Raw genomic sequence first — 13,827 nt, 5'->3', positions numbered from 1 at the left:
GGTCGTCCAGTATTTGAGAATATTGACAAGTTCCCACCGGAAGGCACTTCACCGCCATCATCATGCCGTGGAATGCGATTGATTCTCGTTCTCAGATGAGGTTCGAAATAGTACAAGATAAATGTTGAGATCTCCTCGACAATATAAGCCTCACATATCGAAGCCTCAACATGCGCCTTGTTCTTAACCTTTTTCTTGAGATTAAACAAGTACCTGTATTGAATTAATTAAGTATTTTCAATTAAGAAAAACATAGAAAATACTTTTATTTATGAATTACATTACAACTGTAATATCTAACCGTTCGAATGGGTACATCCATTTATATTGGACTGGTCCTCCAGCTTTTGCCTCGAACGATAGATGTATAGAGAGATGCTCCATTGAGTCAAAAAATAATGGAGGGAATATCATCTTGAGTTTGCATAGTGTCTCGATGATATTCGTTTGAAGCCTCTCAATGTGATCAACATTCAACTTGCTGGAGCATATATCTCTGAAGAAATGACTTATCTCCGTGAGTGCATCCCATATTCCTTTTAGCAACAAATCACGAAAAGCTAATGGGATGAGTGTTTCCATAAACACGTGGCAGTCATGATTCTTCATTCCATACAATCTGCAGTCCTCTATATTAACCAGCCTTGATATGTTCGATGCATGTCCATCCGGAAAACGCAGACTCTTAAGCCATTTGTAGACTAGCAGTTGTGCATTTTTCTCTAACATGAAGCTTGCTCTTAGTTTTGCGACCCGTGACTCATCATAAACCAACTCCATATTTTTACGGTTACAGTATAAAGCTATATCCAATCTAGCCTTGATGTTGTCCTTTGTCTTCCCCTTCACATCCATGACGGTGTTAAAAATATTCTCAAACATGTTCTTTTCAATGTGCATGACGTCAAGGTTATGGCGGAGCAGATTGGTCTTTCAATAAGGAAGCTCAAAAAAGATACTTCGCTTTACCCAATTATGGGTCAAACCAAAACCAGGAAACTTTTGCTTACCTGATTGAAGGCCAAACACAATGTCACCGTACTCTGAGACAACATCATGCAATTCTTCACCAGAAAGACGCGGGGATGCAACATCTTTTTCAACTCTGCCAACAAAGAAATCTTTTCTGTTCTTTCTGTACCTGTGATGAAGTGGCAAGAAGCGACGGTGACAGTCAAAAAAAGAAGCTTTACCTCCATTTGCTAGCGTGAATGCCTTGTTGTTTTCCATGCAGTATAGACATGCGAGTTTCCCATGCGTGCTCCAACCAGAAAGCATTCCATAAGCTAGAAAATCATTGATAGTCCACATCAATGCCGCCCTCATAAGGAAATTTTGTTTCCTCGATATATCATAAGTCAGAGCTCTGGAGGACCACAACTGCGCCAACTCATCAATCAACGGTCGAAGACAAACATCTATATTCCGCCCCAGGCTTCTTGGACCGGGTATGACAGTAGATAAAAACATGAACTTCGGCCTCATACACATTCCCGGTGGCAAGTTATAAACTGTGAGTATGACCGGCCAACAAGAACAAGGAGCAGCAAATGACCCAAATGGGTTGAATCCGTCTGTACACAACCCAAGATGCACATTCCTTGATTCAGCTGAAAAGTGAGGATGAACACTGTTAAAGCGTTTCCACGCTTCGCCGTCAGAAGGATGAACCATCACTCCATCAACCGCATGGTGTGCTTGGTGCCATGTCATGTGCGCAGCAGTCCTTGGTGACATGAATAACCTCTGCAATCTAGGTATGATCGGGAAGTATCTAAGTTTTTTATATGCCACTAGAGTCTTTCCCCTGCCAGTTCTAGGTTTGTAACAGGAATGCCCGCATGTCATGCACTCGGTCATCTCAGCATTTAAGGTAGTATAACATGCAGAAGTTAGGGCACATGTCAATTTTCTAGTATCCTAAACCGAGGGGTTTCATCATGGACTTCGCAGCATAGAAGTTCTCTTTCAGCCTGTTCCCTTCAGGTAAAATGCTTCTTGCCCATTCAATAATCTTGTCATACCCGACCTCACTCAACCCGTGATCTGACTTGATGGTGAACACCTGTGCTACGGCCGATAATTTACTGTGGTTCGTGCAGCCATCCCATAATGGTTCGTCAGAATCTTTCAACAAATCAAAAAACCTAGCTGCATCTACATTAGGTTCTTCTTCTATGATTGGACATTTTCCGTCGGTAGTTACCGACTGAATTACGGACGGAAAAGTTTCCGTCCGTAATTACAGACAGAATTACAGACGGAAAGTGGCCGTCGGTAATTTCGACCTCAAAATACCGACAGAAATATTCCGTCGGTAAATCCGTTGGTATTTAGCGAATTTCTGGTAGTGTGTCACCAACATGTAAATGATCATTACTATGATAGGGTATAGACTCGGTCATAGTCCCAAGATCAGGTGTAACGTGTTGATTTGCACCAGTGTCGAGGAACCAATCTACAGGATTAGGAGCAGAAACATTACCAAGAGCAAGATTGGCAGTCGACTATTGTTCATGGCTGTGAAGTTAAGAGCATTGAGGGGCTGTGTGGCCGAAGGAGACACAGAGCTGACACTTGACATTCTGCTCAAAGGATCGGTGAGGAGAACACTATGAAAAGCCATAATTCCTTCTATTTTGTATCCAGTTGCCCTGCTTCCAATCAATGTTAGCAGATCCCTGGAAACTATAAAAATTAAACTTGTGTTGGTGGCTGTTATGATTGTTGTTGGGACACTAGTTGTCACGAAACCGTCCTTTGTTACGACTGAAATTGGGGCTATTGTTATAAGTGGCAGAGAAATGATATTAGGCAATATTTGCTAAGGGAAACAGAGGTGTTGTGGGCAGTAGAGAAGGATTGACAGTCATGGATTGACATGAGGTCTTGTGAAGAAACTCATGGGTAAAGAGATGGTTATGAAGATCTACAAATGAAAGAGGTTCTGCCTTGGTCGCGAGGCTGATTACCAAGTCTTTGAACTCACCAGAAGGCAATGAAACGCATAAAGATTAAAATCTTCAAGAGAGATTGGCCAGCCGGCAACGACCAATTCATCATATAAGGATTTTGCTTTCTGCATATGCATATCAACCGAAGCATTACCTTACCAAAGATTTTGAAAGAACCCATGAAGTTGTATAATGTGAGAATTAGATGGAGAGACGAGAGCTTACTCAAGAGTATGCCAAACACAATAAGAAGTCTAACAATTACAACAAGATGCAGTACATCCATTAAAAGAGAAGAGATAATGCACTTGCACTCAAAATAAGTTGATCATGTTGCTTCTAACAAAGAAATAAAGGATTAATGTGTAAAGATGAATTGACAGAACCATCAGCTTTAGCTATATGAAAAGAAGAACATGGCAAGAAACCATCAACAAAGTGGAAGATACCCTGACCAATAAGATGTGGCTTCATCTGTATTCACCAACAGAAATAATTGTTGTTTGTAAGCTTAAACAAAATAACTTGCTAAGTATTGGATAAGAAAACTATGATGGGAGTTAAAGCCCCCATACTATAAAGAGGAATGGTAGAAACATGAGAAGAGGAACCATTGTTTTGCTCTGCAAGAGAGGCAGTTTGCTATTGTAGGAAAGGAAGCAACAACAGCAGATTATGTGTGGTCGGCCGGTAGAGCTGGAACGAGCTGCAACATAGGTCTGGTAGTGGGGGGAGTCTATAGCTATAGAGTCCATTAATAAGTGGGAGAAAGGAGTTTTAATATGTTAAGGCTCTGATATCAAATTGAAGAGAAATACGAGGCTTAACCTATTAGTTAGCTAATCTTTCCTATTTACACATGTAGGGCAATATATAATAGTTAATGTAGAGATTACAACAATAGATTAATCCTATAATATTTCCTAGATATATACATTCTATAATATTTTCTGTTAAAATTGATTCATGTCATGAAATTTATCATTGATAAATTGCTACCTCCTCTTACCAAAATAGAAGAATGTTGTTTATTCCTTTTATTTTATAACAAAAAATAAAAGGAGATAAAGGAAGGAGAGGTAGTTATTTTGATTATAACATTGTATGGACACTACAACATTATCCAGTGTTACCGACGGACTCATTCCGTCGGTGACAGCAATGAAATCCGTCGGTGAAAATAATACTGACGGACTCACCGACGGAACACGTCCATCAGTAAAACATTCGTCGGTAAATCCCATTTCCGTCGCTAATTCTGTCGCAAATAAAAAAAACCACCCACCGACGGAAACACCGATGGTTTACAGACGGATACGCGCGCGCCAAAAAAAAAGTTTCTCGCGGTAACATTACCGACGGAATAAATCCGTCGGTAATTTCAAGGGTAATTACCGACGGCATTACCGACAGATTTTTCGTCGGTAAGTATGGCATGGCTGGTAATTTTGTTGCAACTCTCTGTGTAATACCGATGGATATTATCCGTCGGTAATGCCGTCGGAATTTAATGCCCGACGGATTATATCCGTCGGTGATGCCGTCGGTAATGATGGCATGGATGGTAATTGTTCGGCAACTCTCTGTTAAATACCGACGGATACTATCTGTCGGTATATCCGTCGGTAGGTATTTAAAATATATATAAAAAAATAATTTATTAATTGTAAAAAACCTTAATAAACAAATAGAAATGCATTAAACATTAATAATGTAAAAGTAATGTTAAATAATATTCATTACAAATTTAATGTGTTTAAAAAGCAAAATTAAATAGAATAGCGGCGGAGCTGGAGGAGGAGGCGGAGGAGGAGGAGGAGGCTGGTTGTTCCCGGGACCATACGGCTAAAAAGAAGCTGCACAAGTATCATCACCCATCTTTGATCTCATCTCCATGACTATTTGACGGAGCTCATCATAATTCGTCGAGAGTTGTTGATATTGTTGTTTCAATGCAATGAACTCCTCAGACTGGGTGTTCGATACTGATGGAGAGCTTCCAACAGTTGAGACACTACGAGTCGAACGCAAGTTGTCAGCCGTAGTGTTAGAGAGCCCGTAGACCCTATTTTTATCGGGTCCACCAGACGATCCCGCCTCCATCCACAAATCTGGATTGAAATCTGGATGGGTCGACGGATTGTCCCCATATCTCTCCCTCAACCGGCTATTATAGGTCTCCTGAAAATTCCATCGGTAAAAAAATCATCAAATGCAATTCAAGATGCAATTCAAGAAAATAATAACTTACAAAATAAAATGAATGAACGAACATACCACGAAGTGCTGAGCACGGTTGTCCACGAACTACTATACCCCCTTTTGGCGGTCTTGATTTCGCACATGCATCTCTACAAACAGCTCCATTGGACTCGGTTCACGTCCAAAAGACGCAGCCTGTAAGGAAAAAATAGGTTGAAAGTTAAATATATTATAATGAACGAAAAATTAATTAACGATATATTTCATCAAAATTAATCTTACCATCCGCTTTGCATGTGCGCTGAATGGGACGGATCCGCCAGTGTGCGTGGTCACCGAACCATAAATTTGCCGGTTCCGGTTGTCGGCGCCAGACTGTGAGCGCCGTGAGAACCGCTCTGAGGTCACGTGCTCAATATATGCCGTCCATATTTCCCCCGAGATGAATGGCGGTTTGAATTCCTGCCAAACCGCCACCTCATTCCATCCTTCAAGACCGTTATCCCTCGCATGTCTTTTTGATTTTTTTTGGGTGTCATACCAAAAATCACGCAACCTACTTCTATAGTAACAAATTAGAATTTAAAACATAAAATTATAAAACAAAAATAAATATTATTTTCGATGTTACCTAGTTGCCGCGTGATTCTCCCATACCCTCCTCACAACATTGTTGTTCACCCTATCCCACTCAAATTTGTTCTGTGTATATAAATAATTCATATAAAATAAAAATAGTACAAGATATAAAATTATAAAAATCATTTATTAAAAATTAACACCGACTTGAAATCGCTTAAACCATGCATCGATATTAGGTTTCCACTCAGGATGTTTGGAAACCTGGCTCCATTGAAACAATGGAATCTCCATCGACGATTTAAACGCCAATGTTATAGTCCTTGCAGCCTCAATGTTTGTGAACCTGAAATTAAATAAAAGTAGTAATTAATATTAATTGTGATTTCTTGTCTGATTTCTTGTCACAAAATAAGTATATAAAAAAAAAAACTAAAACCTAAACAAACTTACATTGAGAGGTCATCCTTCCATTATGCCTGGTACTTGCAGGTGAATTGACCCCGCTGTGAAGGCACACCGCTTCTGCGCTGTGAAACCGCGCTAGAAGAGGCAGCATCACAAGTTGGCATAGATTCCTCGTCGTGATCAGCACCTAAGGATACGTCCTCCTCGCTGCTAGAAGAACTAGCTGCAACCGTCTTCTGACGACGTGCTGTATATTTCATTCTACGCATCTACACAAATGTATACGAATAATTACATAATTAACTTTGATTATTTAAAAAAAAATTCGACAGAGTCTCCCCTGTACTGGGGGGTCCCAAGTTGTCGACAAAATCATATTACACTTTCAATTTTATTTCACATCCCGATCCAATCATCCTGGATCTCAACTCAACTCATCATCATCAACACAACATTTTATTCAATAACATCATATAGAATTACAACTATGAACATTCATTGTTAAATTGGTACTAACATTAGATTTAAGTCATACAAATATCCTAAATTAAGATAAACTAATTAAATGCAATTCTATATATATAAATTAACATTTTTAAAACAAATCAACAATAACAATTATATTTATAAATTAACATTTTTAACATAAATTCAACAATAACAATTATAGCAATACAAACAATAATATCCTAAATTAAGATAAACTAATTAAATGCAATTCTATATATATAAATTAACATTTTTAAAACAAATCAACAATAACAATTATATTTATAAATTAACATTTTTAACATAAATTCAACAATAACAATTATAGCAATACAAACAATAATATCCTAAATTAAGATAAACTAATTAAATGCAATTCTATATATATAAATTAACATTTTTAAAATAAATCAACAATAACAATTATATTTATAAATTAATATTTTTAACATAAAATTCAACAATAACAATTATAGCAATACAAACAATAATATCAAAACTAAAAAACTAAAATTAATAAATAAAATTAAAAAACACTACACAACACACAACATAAACACAAAACAAACAAATTAAAAAACTAAAAAACATTATATCAATTCAAAATAAATTTGGGAATAAAAAATGCTTACCTTAATAATTTGTCGAATTTAAGATTTTATCTACAAACAATATACAAAACGAAAAACACCAAAAAAAATAATCATAATTAAAATAAAAATAAAAATAAAAAGATAAAGAAAAAGGGATACATACCTTTTAAAACTACCACCAAAACAATAAAATCCTTCTAAAAGCTAAATATAAATGAGAGAAGAAGAGCAAGGGAGAAGAGAAAGGGAGAAAGGGAGAAGAGGAGAAGAGAAAGGGAGAAAGGGAGAAGAGGAGAAGAGAAAGGGAGAAGAGGAGAAGATGAACAAAGTGAGGGGATGGGCGGTATATATAGCAATATTTCCGACGGAAATTATTTGCTGTCGGTGCAATTAATTTTCGTCGGTAATTCCGTCGGAAATTAATTGAAATGCGCACCAAAAAGTTTGGAAATCCCGCCAAACTTTTCGATCCGTCGGCAAATCCGTCGGCAAGTCTGTCGGTACTGGTGCAGATGGACACGTGTCAGACATGCATGATCCGTCGGTAATGCCGTCGGTATTGGAGGTCGGAAATTCCGTCGGTACATGTGCAGACGAACACGTGTCACGCATGCGTTATCCGTCGGTAATCCGTCGGAAATGTCGTCGGAAATCCGTCGGTGAATGTGGCAAAATCCCGTAATTTGTTTTGCAACTCTCTGTGGAATACCGACGGTTTATATTCCGTCGGTGAATGTGGCAAAATCCTGTAATTTGTTTTTCAACTCTCTGTGGAATACCGACGGAATATATTCCGTCGGTAAATCCGTCGGTGAATGTGGCAAAATCCTGTAATTTGTTTTGCAACTCTCTGTGAAATACCGATGGTTTATATTCCGCCGGTAAATCCGTCGGTGAAAAGGTAAATTTTTCTTATTTTTTTAATGTAACCCTCTCAAAAAATCTTGAATTGCAATCTTACAACACACACAACACAATAACAAAGGCTGACCCTTAAAGAAGAATAAATATTTCATGTTTCAAATTATTACATTATAAAAATAAGGCTTTATAACATGTTTAGTTAGTCGGAATTTTCATCTTCGTCCTCTATTGAATTATTATCATCAGCTTCATCGCACTCTTCAATTTCGTTATCATCTTCTTCAACAACATTCTTTTTTCCACTAGTAGAGCTCAGAACAACATTCAACTCCTCTGCGTCAACATCAACAAGACTATCGTTGAAAACATGAAAATTCGAATTTTCTTCTAAGTCAATCAACGGAGCAACTCGGTATGGTTCAACCAACTCACTTGCTTGAAAGACTTCATCTATCACACTTGTGTCTTCGTTCTCATCCTGAACAACCTCGACACGACCCTTGGGTTTTGTTTTTAAAACGGATAGCCAATCAACTCTTGATCGGTCCTTTCTAAAGGAAGGGGTGTATGTGTAATAAACTTGTTGGCATTGCTTTGCGAAAACAAAGACGTCGTTTACGTTGCGGTGTCTAGCTTTTGAATTGATTTCAACGAGACCATAGTGAGGATCTACTCTGATTCCTCTGTCAGTTGTGTCATACCAATAGCATTTGAATAAAAACACTATTTTGCTCGCTATGATATTGCACTTCGATGACCTCTTCCAATCTACCGTAGTAGTCAACTTCAAACTCACTAGAAGTCGATCCCTTAATACAAACACCGCTGTTGTATGTCTTTCTTCCATGCCCGTATTCTTCAGTATGAAAGACATATCCATTGACAAAATATCCATTATAGCACTTGACTTTTCTTTCAGGGCCCAGACACAGTAAAGACAGTGAAATAGCAGCACTACCTCCCATTTGATAAACCTAGCTTGTAAATTAAATACAACAATAATCAATAAACGGATATTATGTAACAACAATAACAATTAATTACATTGCAAGAGATAATGAGTTTGTGATAGGACTTACATGTGTTCTAAACCATGTGGCAAATTGTTCATCTTGTAATTGAAAGATCTGGGATTCGGTCAGCTGTGAGTTATTGGACAGTAAGTATCGTCGATGTTGCCTGCAAGGTTGTTCCAAAGTATATGAGTGTATGGTATCACAAAACATAAATAGTACACTCTTGACAAAGTTTAAGTCGAACATCCACTTACTTAATAAAAGGTCTAAGCTCATCACAGTTAAATAGGACATAATTGTGTGCTTGTCTGAACTCTATTTCAGACAAATATCTTCCCCTCACGGCATTTTTAGGTGTGGGTCGTCTAGGATTGGAGAATATTGACAAGTTCCCACTTGAATGCACTTCACCACCATCATCATACCGTGGAACATGGTTTATCCTCGTTCTCAAATGAGGTTCGAAATAGTATGAGATAAATGTTGAGATCTTCTCAACAATATACGCCTCACATATTGACGCCTCAACATGCGCCTTGTTCTTAACCTTTTTTTTAAGATTGAACAAGTACCTGCATATATATATATATATATTAATAAAAAATTATCAATTAAAAACATTAAAATAAAAATAAAAACATTTGATTATAAATGTCATAGCAACTGTAATATCTAACCTCTCGAATGGATACATCCATCTGTACTGGACCGGTCCTCCAACTTTTACCTCAAACGGTAAATGTACGGGTAGATGCTCCATTGAGTCAAAAAATGATGGAGGGAATATCATCTCAAGTTTGCATATTGTCTCGACGATATTCTTTTCAAGCCTTTCAATGTGATCAACATTCAACTTGCTGGAGCATATGTTTCTGAAGAAATGACTAATCTCCGTTAGTGCATCCCATATCCCCTTTGGCAACAAATCACGAAAAGCTAATGGGATGAGTGTTTGCATAAACACATGGCAGTCATGACTCTTCATTCCATATAATCTGCATTCCTCCGTATTAACCAGCCTTGATATGTTCGAGGCATGTCCATCGGGGAAACGCAGACTCTTAAGCCATTTGTAGACTAGTAGTTGTGCGTTTTTCTCTAGCACGAAGCTTGCTTTTGGTTTTGCGACCCGTGACCCATCACAAACCAACTCCATATTTTTATGGTTACAGAACAGCGCTACATCCAATCTAGCCTTGATGTTGTCCTTTGTCTTCCCCTTCACATCTATGACGGTGTTGAAAATGTTCTCAAACACGTTCTTTTCAATGTGCATGACGTCAAGGTTATGGCGGAGAAGATTGGTCTTCCAATAAGGAAGCTCCCAAAATATACTTCGCTTCACCCAATTATGGGTCAAACCAAAACCAGGAAACTTCTGCTTACCTGATTGGAGACCAAACACAATTTCACCGTACTCTGACACAACATCAAACAATTCTTCACCGGCAAGACGCGGGGGTGCAACATCATTTTCAACTCTGCCAACAAAGAAATCCTTTCTGTTCTTTCTGTACCTGTGGTTATGTGGCAAGAAACGACGGTGACAGTCAAAAAAAGAAGCTTTACCCCCGTTTGTTAGCATGAATGCCTTGTTGTTCTCCATACAATATGGACATGCTAGCTTTCCATGCGTGCTCCAACCAGAAACCATTCCATAAGCTGGGAAATCATTGATAGTCCACATCAAAGCCGCTCTCATAACAAAATTTTGTTTCCTCGAGATGTCATAAGTCAAAGCTCCAGAGGACCACAACTGCGTCAACTCATCAATCAACGGACGAAGAAAAACATCTATATTCCGCCCCTGACTGCTCGGACCTGGTATGACCATAGATAAAAACATGAACTCCGGCCTCATACACATCCCCGGTGGCAAGTTATAAACCGTCAGTATGACCGGCCAACAAGAATAAGGAGCAGCAAATGACCCGAATGGGTTGAATCCGTCTGTACACAACCCAAGACGCACGTTTCTTGATTCAACTGAAAAGGGAGGATGCATACTGTTAAAGTGTTTCCAGGCTTCACCGTTAGAAGGATGAACCATCACTCCATCAACCGCATGGTGTGATTGGTGCCATGTCATGTGCTCAGCAGTCCTTGGTGACATGAATAACCTCTGCAGTCTAGGTGTGATTGGGAAGTATCCAAGTTTTTTATATGCCACGAGAGTCTTCCCTCTACCAGTTCTGGGTTTGTAACGGGAATGCCCGCATGTCATGCACTCGGTCATCTCAGCATTTTCAAGGTAGTATAACATGCAGAAGTTAGGCCATATATCAATTTTCTGGTATCCTAAACCGAGGGGTTTCATCATGGACTTGGCAGCATAGAAGTTCTCTTTCAGCCTGTTCCCTTCAGGTAAAATGCTTCTCGTCCATTCAATAATCTTGTCATAACCGGCCTCACTCAACCCGTGATCTGAATTGATGGTGAACACCTGTGCTACGGCTGATAATTTACTGTGGTTTGTGCAGCCATCCCATAATGGTTCGTCAGAATCTCTCAACAGATCAAAAAACCTTGCTGCATCTACATTAGGTTCTTCTTCTACAATTGGACATTCCCTGACATTACCTTCACTCATTCTCATTGCATCCATAACCATATTCCTGTAAGGATTACTGTTCTCATTTCCAACTTCATGCATGTTGCTAGCACTAGAAGTTGACTTAACCACTTGTTCTTCCATGCTCTCATCAGGAACAAATAGTTCTCCGTGAGCATACCAACACAGGTAATCTTCCATGAACCCTTTGGTTAGAAGATGCATCGTTACAACATCTTGATGCAGAAACTTTAAATTTTTACACTTCCTGCATGGACACCTAATACCGCCATCAATAAAATTCCTCGGAATAGATGTTGTGAAATTAATAAAACCCTGGACACCGTTACAATAATCCATCCTCTGCAATCCTTGGGGTGAGTCCCGATACATCCATGAACGATCATCCATGACTTCTATTGAACCTCTATAAAACATAACAAAAATATTGGTTTTCCCCGACATTATCCAACAAACTAAAACAACACTTATGTTAAATATTCATTATCAATTATCAACTATCAACGTTCATACATACAAATTTATACATATATAAATTTACAGAAATCACAACTTCGAAATATAATTGATAACAATTAAACAAGACACTTAAACAAGCTATTAATTATTTATTTCATAACAACGACACATTTAATTCGGTGTAATTCAAACAAAATTTCAACAATTTACAAACAAATATAATTTGACAAAATCTAAAACAAACTATAACAACTACAAAATTATACATTCATACTACAAGTTTCTTTGACAAATAACAATTAAACAAGTACAAACATTAACAAAATACATATACTAAAACAATAAAATTCACAATTAAATATTAAAACTAAAAAGGATAGATTTACTTACAAAAAAATGATAAAATTCACAATTAAATATTAAAACTAAAAAGGATAGATTTACTTATAAAAAAATGATAAAATCTATAAGAAACGGATATTGTGACCACGTACAAGATATAAGAAACTTGAGTGCTCGTGTTGAGAATAGTGGAGAGTTTGAGATGGGTGTTTGGCTGCAGTTTGGGAGGGGAGCTGTAGTTTGAGAGGGGAGAGGTGGGATGGGAAAGAAGAAGAAGGAGAAACAGAGGAAGAGAGTGTCGGCAGATGGGTGCATATAATGGTTTTTTCCGACGGAATCACCGACGGGTTACTTCCGTCGGTGATTCCGTCGGTGATGCCGTCGGTGACAGCGCCACGTCACTGTACAGCTATCTCAGTTTGAATCCCTCGGTACTTTCCGTCGGTAAAATTGCCTGACGTCACCACGCCGTTGCATATTTCCAGATGAACTGTATACCCCATCGGCGAAACCGTCGGTATATACCGACAGTTTTTGAGACGGAATTATTTTCGTCGGTATAAATTACCGACGGAATAATTCCGTTGCTTTTCTCCTGTTTTCTGGTAGTGGGATACCTTCGCACATAAAGCAAGCACACGTACCGATTAATGTAAAATGATTAGATTAAGACCAGTCTTATTTGATGAAGAAATTATTTCAACTACTTGTCATGAAATTTTTTAGTGTCATTCTAGTCAATAGTGGGATTTTAGATGATAAGTCTAAACTCTACTTACATGGAACAAACCATTCAAACAATGGGCATAAATCATTCGAGATATCAACTTTAGCTCATCTATCATTAAACTTTCATGTATTGAAAAAAATATTGGGTAACTTGTAGAATTATATGGATTGATCAAGTGCATCAACAATTTAATACATTTGACATTAAAATGGAAATTAGAACAAAGAATGTTCCAAAAGGAGTGAGTGACACAACCCTTATTGTCATATCATTAGGGCTACTGAACAGCCACTAGGAGTACATAATTGGATTGGGTATTACTAGAACCAAGACTGAATATCTAACATACAATCAACCCCAATTCAATGAAGTGATCTAGATCCTTGACATTTTTCATCGACATTGTCTCTCTCTCTCTCACACACACACACACCCCCCAAATAATAACTTCATTTAGCCACGGAATGCATTTATGGCCTTGCGCATGTCATTACCAGTGTCAATGCTATATTTCTATTGGGTATATACCCAATTCATGAAAAACTTCAGATAGTATCTAGGCTTTTCTTGGTACTTATATCATGAGATGGTGTTTGACTAGCAAATAAGTCTTTTATCA

The sequence above is a fragment of the Populus nigra genome, chromosome 6 (genome assembly GCF_951802175.1).
Source record: "Populus nigra chromosome 6, ddPopNigr1.1, whole genome shotgun sequence".
NCBI classification, from domain to species: Eukaryota; Viridiplantae; Streptophyta; class Magnoliopsida; order Malpighiales; family Salicaceae; genus Populus; species Populus nigra.
Note: the sequence above shows the minus strand (reverse complement) of the source record.